This window comes from Corapipo altera, unplaced genomic scaffold (assembly GCF_003945725.1).
Source record: "Corapipo altera isolate COAL_440 unplaced genomic scaffold, ASM394572v1 61411, whole genome shotgun sequence".
NCBI classification, from domain to species: domain Eukaryota; kingdom Metazoa; phylum Chordata; class Aves; order Passeriformes; family Pipridae; genus Corapipo; species Corapipo altera.
In genome coordinates, this window is record NW_020884875.1 from 6,270,681 (window position 1) to 6,280,403 (window position 9,723).

General features: G+C 45.1%; 1 long non-coding RNA gene across 2 annotated transcripts; it reads right to left on the bottom strand.

Annotated features, from left to right (window-relative positions):
* Positions 1-2,402: 2,402 nt before the first annotated feature.
* LOC113943306 lies at positions 2,403-8,873 on the bottom strand. Of its 2 annotated transcripts, XR_003526280.1 has the most exons (3): positions 8,557-8,873; positions 8,252-8,372; positions 2,403-2,618 (listed from the first exon to the last, which is right to left on the bottom strand). It is a non-coding gene; the product is annotated as an uncharacterized LOC113943306 (long non-coding RNA). The 2 variants fall into 2 exon arrangements; XR_003526279.1 differs by having other exon boundaries at positions 8,252-8,873.
* Between the last annotated feature and the right edge of the window lie 850 nt (positions 8,874-9,723).

Below are 9,723 nucleotides of genomic sequence, written 5' to 3' on the forward strand. Positions count from 1 at the left end.
CCAAAATTTTCCCCTTCATTAATAACATCTAAAGCAATAGGCTAGTGGTTTCTTCTATAAGCCTATGTTTATATTTGCTCAACTGAAAGGACCTAGTTTTGACATATTTAATTACTGGTAAGAACCCACAATAAAAGCTTTCAGGTCTGAAGGATACCTCAGCTCTTCAGATGCAAGTAGTAAATATTTGCTCTCAGAAACATACTGTGATTGATTCTAGTTCAGGTAATACTTCAATGTGTATGCTTTCATCTGCTGGGCTGTGGCTCCAGGAAGCCCTGACCAGGCACGCAGTTGCTAAATCCCTACATTATATATATATCTATATATCTATATATATACGTATACATAAAGTGCTCAACAGCGAGGCACCCCTTACTTGCTTGAAGCTTCATGTATCTTGGGCCAATGCTATACAGCTGCTTGTATATAATACGCACAAAAATCACTGCACCTTGCTGATAGGTAGTCATTCTTGTAATTGTGTACAGCAGCTGCTTAACCTCGTAAAGTAACACTAAATTTCAAATAAGCATGCGAAAGTAAGTAAAGTAATAAAGCTTCAGGAATAGTTCCAAGGCAGAGTATGATGTATTTGTATTTTGTGTAATTCTAATGCCTTGCAGAAGTAGTTTTTTGTTAATAAAGGGATTTTGTTTGCTTTGTGTTCTTTCTGTTAAATGCAACATATCTAGGCTGAAGGCGCTGAGATGCAATAAACCCAGACCATAAACAATCAACACTTATGGAGTCACTTTTCAAGATTTTCCACATCAATGAGGAAAATCTGTTGGAATTAATACTTACCCAATCCATCTGGCAGCGCTGGTGTGTCTTGTGGTAACTTTCATTGGAGATTGTTGTGAAATGTTTACTTTATTGTTTTTCTCCTTCTTTCCACACATTTCTTTTCAGCTCCTGCTCCCCCACCCCTGACAACAAAGAGATTAACCAGCCTCTACCGCAAGTGCTCTGGAACAAAAAGAAAGGACATGTTTTGCTTTGCAAGGAGAGAAAGTTGGTGATGATCCTTGGCTCCAATTTTGCAAGTGCAGACAAATGTGGTTGGTTTCCTGGGCTTTTGTATACATGAAGTTAAAAAGAGCTACTCATGTGAGCAAAATCAAACACTTACCTCGGTTTACAGAATTGAGGCTATGTTATCAGACATTTGGATGTTTGTTTGCTTTCAACAATTAATTAAAAATGATGGAAAACTGCTTTTAATGTGCCATTAGGCAAAACATCATTAGAATTGGTAATCTATAAAAGGCATTTAAGTCACAGATAATTTCCAGACTGAAATTACTTCTGCAGCATTTTAATGACTGTGCCCCTGGTGTGTGTTTTGGCAATTCCAATAATTCTATCAGGCTGTTCTTGTTTTCTTGTCTTGCTGCTGCTGTTTCTAAAAGAGACTTCCAGGGAGATCACAGATGATGCCAATGTGGGTAGAGCTCTACTGACGTGCTCTTTAGGTCACTGAGGTAACAGATGGCAAATGTATTTAATTACCAGTAATGAAATAATAAACATCAGGACAAATAACTCATACTCGGTAGCCTTGCATTTCACTAATACTCTATCATTCTGTTATGTTAAAGACTTCTCTTCCAGGAGTGCCAAAGGAGACATCATAAGATAAAAAGCTCTTGTTCCACTGATTATTATAGAGGAGGGAAAATGCAGAGTGCCTCCTGACTGCAAGTAATAAGAATTAAATGCACTGGATTGTAAATCAGAGAAGATACCATCATAGCATGCAGTTCAGATGAGAGCTCAGCCACAGCTCTTTCTTACAGATTCCTGCATTCTTTCCTTATCAGCCTTTAACACAGAGACATGGATAGATGCACAGACACACTGAATAATATCACTTACATTATGTCTTGCCACCAAAAAAAAAGAAAATGTACGGCTGCCCTGCTATCTCTGCCCTGTTAAGCACTTCTGCTACAGAGGAAAGCACTCTTCCTCTTTGAGTCATTTTATTTTTCATTAAAACAATCTCTTAAGCGAAGAACTAAGACTTAGAAGTGACTAAGGTTTTCCAGCACTGGCTGGTGTTCATGTTAATGTAGGTGCTGCAGAGGTATAAAATGTTGAGCCACAGGCTCCAGTTCCCTGTGCAACAAGATGGAAAAGGGTTTACAAGGGGATTCTTTCTATGTGCTCCCATTCCCATCTCAGCTAAATCATATGGGCTTCAGCCAGCACATGAACACTGTGAAGACAGTAAAACAACTGAGATATGTAGTGCTCTCTGAACAAAATAGCAACCAAGTCATTAGGAAAAGAGGAATGTTCAAGACATTTTCAATACTGCCTTGAAAGAGATATTTTTTGCCAGATGCATAGTATGGTAGATGCCAAATAACCTAAAGGATGGGCATGCCCAGAAATTTGTCATCTCTTCCTCAAGTATAGTGTTTGATTTAATGAGACATTATCTCTCCCTGAAGACCTTGGCTCATCAAATTACTTCTTCTATGATTGATGTTACAATGCCCTTCCTGGACAGTCAGCTCCAAATGCCTTTTCCAAGTTGCCTGGCAGATGCAGGGTGTCATGCTTTTGTGGACCTCTATCCTCAGTTGCTTCTTTTTAGACTGAGGGCTCTGAAACAATAAACAATACAAATTTTTTTCTTAGTGGGAACAAATCTCTGGATCCCTTTCCCCACCCACGGGGTAGGGCGGCCCAGTTCTAGTTCCGTTTCCATCTGAAGAACCATTGCAACGCTTTGAAGGATGGGAAAGGGAACTCCAGGGGTTTCTCAGGGGTCTTTTCAGGCCCTGAGCCTGGAGGGGAGAGGTGATCCCCTCTCCCCCCCCCCCGCACGTGGCCCCATGGCGTGGAGAGGAGGCAAGAGCGCATTTATTATTGGGGATGTTACATTTATAGGGTTTAGGAGGATTCACAGAGTAACCAATTAGAAGTCTCAAGGGGCTTACAGGAACACCCAATCACAAGAAGAGGTTAACAAAGGCCAATGGGAAACACCTCAGGACACCTTCCCAGGACATTCCTGCATGGATAACATGGGGGTTATGCAGGACATTCCTGCATGGATAACATGGGGAGTGCTGGGAAGAAGAAGCATGTGTTTGCAAAGACACCACCAAAAGCCATTTTAAAACCTGTTTAAACCACAGTTTTCCCATATAATGCAGGTAAAATGCTACACAAATCCACATCTTTGAACATCTTTGTATCTGTTCTCTGAACTGTTCTCAATTCTATTACATGCTGCTGAAGATACGAGTAGTGGAACCACACACAGTATTCAATTTCTGGATAAACCCTGTATTTATACAGGGACAGAATGTTGTTCTTGATTTTAGTCTCTGTTCCTTTTCCAAGAATTTTTATTATTCCATTTGGTCTTTTGACTGCAACTGAGCACTAAGTTGATGTATTTATGGAACTATTTATCATAATCTTACTGTGCTCAAGTGGTAATGGTCAGCTTGGAAACAATCATCTTACATTTGGAATTAAGATATTTTGTTTTTCTCCTTTGAGGCTGACTTTATAATTATCTACCCTGAATTTCAGCTGTGTGTTATTTTCCAGTTATCCAGTCTCATGAGGTCCTCTTGAAATTGTTGAAGATTGCTCATTTCAGCTACCCTGAATAAATAAGCATCAGAAATGTCACCACATGGGTATTTCTACATCATTCTAAACTTGTTGAAGACCACAAATCCCAGTGCAGACCCTTGAAGAATGCTGCCTGTCACCTCCCTCCATGGTGTAAGCTGACTGTTTGCCTCCAATGCTATGGCTGTTCAGTTTCCCTAGAAATCATAGAATCAACCGGGTTGGAAAAGACCTCTGAGATCATCAAGTCCAACCTTGATCCAACACCACCGTGGCTACTAGACCATGGCACTAAGTGCCACATCCAGTCTCATCTTAAAAACCTCCAGGGACAGTCAATCCACCACCTCCCTGGGAAGCCTGATTATTACTCTCTCCGTAAAAAATTTCTTCCTAATATCAACCCAAACCTCCCCTGGCACAGCTTAAGATCGTGCCCCCTTGTCCTACTGCTGGTTGCTTGGGAGAAGAGACCAACCCCCATCTGGCTACAACCTCCTTTCAGGCAGTTGTAGAGAGCGATGAGGTCTCCCCGAGCCTTCTCTTCTCAAGGCTAAACAACCCCAGCTCCCTCAGCCTCTCCTCACAGGACCTGTGATCCTGTCCCTTCACCAGCCTTGTTGCTCCTCTCTGGACCTGCTCCAGCACCTCAATATCCTTCCTGAACTGAGGGGCCCAGAACTGGACACAATAATCCAAGTGTGGCCTCACCAGTGCTGAGTACAAGGCAAGAATCACTTCCCTGGTCCTGCTGGCCACACTGTTCCTGATCCAGGCCAGGATGCCATTGGCCTTCTTGGCCACCTGGGCACACTGCTAGCTCATGTTCAGCTTCCTGTCAATCCAAACTCCCAGCTCCCTCTCTGCCTGGCTGCTCTCCAGCCACTCTGTCCCCAGCCTGTAGTTCTGCATGGGGTTGTTGTGGCCAAAGTGCAGGACCCGGCACTTCACCTTGTTGAACCTCATCCCATTGGAATCAGCCCATCTCTCCAGCTTGTCCAGGTCCCTCTGAAGAGCCCTCCTGCCTTCCAGCAGATCAACACTCCCCCCCAACTTAGTGTCATCTGCAAATTTCCTAATGGTACACTTGCTCCCCTCATCTAGATCATCAATGAAGATATTAAAGAGAACTGGGCCCAACAGTGATCCCTGGGGGACACCACTAGTGACCGGCTGCCAACTGGATGCAGCACCATTCACCACCACTCTCTGGGCCTGGCCCTCCAGCCAGTTCCTAACCGAGCACAGAGTGCCCCTGTCCAAGCTGTGGGCTGACAGCTTTTTCAGGAGAATGCTGTGGGAGACGGTGTCAAAGGCTTTGTTGAAGTCCGGACAGACCACATCCACAGCCTTCCCCCCCCATCCACCAGGGTCATCTCCTCATAAAAGGAGATCAGGTTGGTCAGACAGGACCTGCCTTTCCTAAACCCGTGCTGGCTGGGTCTGATCCCTTGTCCATCCTGTACATGCTGTGTGATTGCACTTAGGATGATCTGCTCCATAACCTTGCCAGGCACTGAGGTCAGGCTGACAGGCCTGTAGTTTCCCAAGTCCTCCTTGCAGCCCTTTTTGTGGATCAGCATGACATTTGCCAACTTCCAATCATTTGGGACCTCCCCAGTGAGCCAGGACTGTTGCTAAATGATGGAGAGCGGCTTGGTGAGCTCTTCCACCAGCTCCCTCATCACCCTTGGGTGGATCCCATCTGGTCTCATAGACTTGTGAGGATCCAGGTGGCTCAGCAGGTCACTAACTGTTTCCTCCTGGATTACAGGGGGGCTATTTGGCTTCCTGTCTCTGTCTAGCAGCTCCACAGGCCAGTTGTCCTGAGGACAACCTGTCTTACTGTTGAAAACTGAGGTAAAGAAGGTGTTAAATACCTCAGCCTTTTCCTCATCTTTGGTGACTATGTTCCCTGCCGTGTCCAACAAAGAATGGAGGTTTTCCTTGTCTCTCCTTTTGCTACTGATGTATTTGTAGAAACACTTCTTGTTATCCCTAACAGAAGTGGCTAGACTGAGTTCGAATTGTGCATTTGTCTCTCTGATTTTCTTTCTACATTGACCTAACTATATTCCTAAACTCTTCCTGAGTAGCCAGCCCTTTTTTCCATAGTATGTTAGCTCTCTTTTTTCCCCTTCAAAATCTCCCTGTTCAGCCAGGCTGGACATCTTCCCTGCTGGCTCGCCTTTTGGCACACTGAGACAGCCTGCTCCTGTGTGTTGCTTCTTGAAGCATGTCCATCCCTCCTGGACCCCTTTGTTTTCAGGGGCTGTTTCCCCAGCTACCCTCTGAACCCTTTTCCATCTTGTTGCACAGGGAACTGGAGCCTGTGGCTCAACATTTTATACCTCTGCAGCACCTACATTAACATGAACACTAGCCAGTGCTGGAAAACCTTAGTCACTTCTAAGTCTTAGTTCTTCGCTTAAGAGATTGTTTTAATGAAAAATAAAATGACTCAAAGAAGAAGAGTGCCACGGAAAGGGAGCTGGGGGTCCTGGTTGATGGCAAGTTAAATATGAGTCAGCAGTGCCCTGGCAGTCAGGAAGGCCAACCGTGTCCTGGGGGGCATCAGGCAAAGCATCACCAGCAAATTGAGTGAGGGGATTGTCCTGCTCTGCTCTGCACTGGGGCGGCCTCACCTTGAATATTGTGTGCAGTTTTGGGCACCACAATAGAATAAAGATATTAAGCTATTGGAGAGTCCAAAGGAGGGCAATGAAGATGGTGAAGGGCCTTGAGGGGAAGCCGTATTAGGAAGGACTGAAGTCACTTGATCTGTTCAGCCTGGAGGAGACTGAGGGGAGAGCTCACTGCAGTCTAAAACTTCATCATGAGGGGAAGTGGGGAGCAGGCACTGATTTCTTCTCTGTGGTGACCAGTGACAGGACCCAAGGGAATGCCCTGAACCTGTGTCAGGGGACATTTAGGTTGGATATTAGAAAAAAGTTTGTCACCCAGAGGGACTCCCCAGGGAAGTGGTCACAGCACCAAGCCTGACAGAGTTCAAGAGGCATTTGGACAATACTCTTGGGCACATAGTGTGACTCTTGAGGATGGTCCTGTGCAGGGCCAGGAGTTGGACTTGATGATCCTTGTGTGTCCCCTTCAGTTCAGCATATTCTGTGATTCTGTGAAAAAGAATATGTTGGCTTGGCTTTGGTTTTCACAACCTCATATTCTCCAGTTTCTGTTTCACTCTGTCTTTCCTTAGGCTGCCTTTCCTAATTTGCTCTAAAACCTTAAATGTCATTGAAGTTTGCCCAACATAGTTTTTTTCTACTAATTCACTTTTCTCCCTATAATTTCAATATGGACATTAGTTTCCTATTATCCACTCATATTGTGCCTTCACTAACTAGAGAAGTTTATGGAAAATATTTGCTATCAAAGCCAAGATTTCATAGAAGATAACCTTAAACGTTTTGAGATTGAGTTTGTCTGATTTCTTCAATCCAGAATTCACAAAATCTTTCAGTTCTGCTTCCACTTTATTTGAGGTACTTCTAATTTTCATACCCTTAGTCCCATGTTCTGTCTGTTGGCTGTATTAGCATTTTCTTTAACAATATTTTACTTCTGATTTCAATTAGTTTTAGGTCCCATCTATTCATCCTTGTGGTATTAAAGCTGTCCTGACTTATGTCGCCGAACGTAACCAGTTGTTTATTTTCTGCTAAAATTTCACACTCATCATAATTCTCAAAAGTTTATACATCATCACTGTACTTATTTACTCCTAAAACATTGCTTCCTCTTCAGTCTTTTCTTTCTTGACAGCTTCTTTGACTAACTGGGAAATTATTCATACAAAACTAATTCTTTTGTACATGTGAGTGCACGTTTGGATGTAAACTGACTCCTGCCCAGTAAACTGCTTTACTGCTCATTAGCTTGGTCCAGTTATAGTTTTTCAGATTTCAGTATTTGGTCATGCTTCATGCTAATTTATAGAAGTTCAGCCTTGAGTAATACCGTTACTCAGCCTTTGGAGTGTGTAAATATTTCCCTTCAGTGTAACTCTGTGAGTTGCTCTGGAGGATGGCGAAATTACATGGAAAACATGTGGGTTTGCACTTCTCTCTAAAAGGAATTAGGCTTTACATAGTTATTACAGGATTGTCTCAGCTTGACGGGAGAGAAACGTTTGCTAAGGAGGGCAAGTTATGAAGAAGACTGAACTCCTCCCTCTAAGCAGTTGTAAATCTGAAATTAAGAGGCTCCAGTCAAGGAAATATGGAGAAAGAAAAAATAACAGCCCTTTATTAAAGGATATACGTGTGTAGGCAGCACAACAGAAGAACAAAACCAAACAACAATCCTGCACCCAGATTCCCACCAAAAGCGGTTCAGTTCTCCTCACCTTTTGGCACAATTCTAACCACGGCCAGCGGGGGGCGCTGTTGGGGGGGGGGGTGTGTGTGTCTGGTGGAGCGGAGGCTGTAGTTGCTCCGCAGTGGCCGGCAGGGGGCGCTGTTGACAAGCCGCACGTGGCCAATGGCGGCTCTCAGCAGCGCCGGGCGGTTCGAGACCCCAGGGTGGGCTCCCAGCCCTCGGCCCCGAAAGGGGCAGCCAGCAAGGAACCGAGGTGTCAGTCCATCCAGCCAGCAGCAGGGAGACCCAGGAAGAGCGGGAAAAAACTCACAAGATGCTGGCAGTCTCCGTGACAGCAGAGGTGGGTGCCGTCCTGCAGGGGCGCTCTCTCACTGGAGAAACCAAATGGAGCTCCCCTGGTTCTTGGCAGCTCCGATGAAATCCGAGCTGAGCTAGCCGACAGTGGGCAGGACAGGGAGTGAGAGGAAAACAGAGGTGAGCTGGGGCCCAAAAGCAGCCGGAATGAATGGAGCTTTTTTTTCTCCACCCGCCACACTCACCCCCCAAGTTCTGCCCGTAACCCCGTCCTTCCCCCCTGAGGCAGAGAAAAAAGAATACCAAACCCCCACTCCTGACCTCGGCTAGAGGGAAACAAAAGAGTCCTGCCTCTTGCCCAGAGGAGTTGCTTAGCATATCAACAAGGCAGTCATTAACGTCTAAGCTGAGCAATCACCAAAACCTGAAAAACTTGTCTCCACCCTTAGCCAAGCAGTTGGTGTGAAAAAATTACCAGAAGCTAATGAAAAAAAAAAAAAAAAGAAAACCTATGACAAGGATGTGACCTAAAATTTATTCTAAATGTTTTTTGTTTGGGTATGATTACACTTGCAGGAAAATCTATGTGCTCTTGATTTAAAGAATCACAGAATCACAGAATTGTTAGGGTTGGAAGGGACCCCTGGAGATCATCCAGTCCAACCCCACTGCAAGGCAGGGTCACCTAGAGCAGGTGACATAAGAACACGTCGAGGTGGGTTTTGAATGTCTCCAGAGAGGGAGACTCCACAACCTCCCTGGGCAACCTGTTCCAGTGTTCTGCCACCCTCAATGTAGAGAAGTTCTTCCTCAAGTTGAGGTGAAACTTCCTGTGTCTGAGTTTATGGCTCTTGTTCTGCATCCTGTCTCTGGGTATCACTGAAAAGAGTCTGGCACCATCCTCTTGGCACCCACCTTTGAGATATTTATATGCATTAATGAGATGCCCTCTCAGTCTTCTCTTCTCTAAACAGGCTCAGGTCCTGCAGTCTCTCCTCATACGAGAGGTGCTCCAGACCCTTATCATCTTTGCAGCCCTCCACTGGCCCCTCTCCAGTAGCTCCTTGTCTTTCTTGTACTGAGGACCCCAGAAATGGACACAGCACTCCAGATGTGGCCTCATTAGGGCTGAGTAGAGAGGCAGGATCACCTCCCTCAGTCTGTTGGTCACAGTCTTCCTGATGCCTCCTAGGATACCATTGGCCCTCCTGGGCTCAAGGACACACTGCCAGCTCATAGTCAGTTTGTCATCCAAGACTCAGGTCCTTCTCAGAAGAGCTGCTCTCTGGTAGGTCAGCCTCCAACCTCTACTACTACTTGGGATTATTCCTCCCGGATGCAGGACCTTACACATGCCCTTGCTGAACTTCATTAGGTTTCTCTCCACCCAACTTTTCAGCCTATCAAAGATCCCACTGAATGACAGCACAGCATTCAGATCAGCCAATCCCTCCAGCTTTGTATGATCAGCAAACTTGCTGAGGGTAT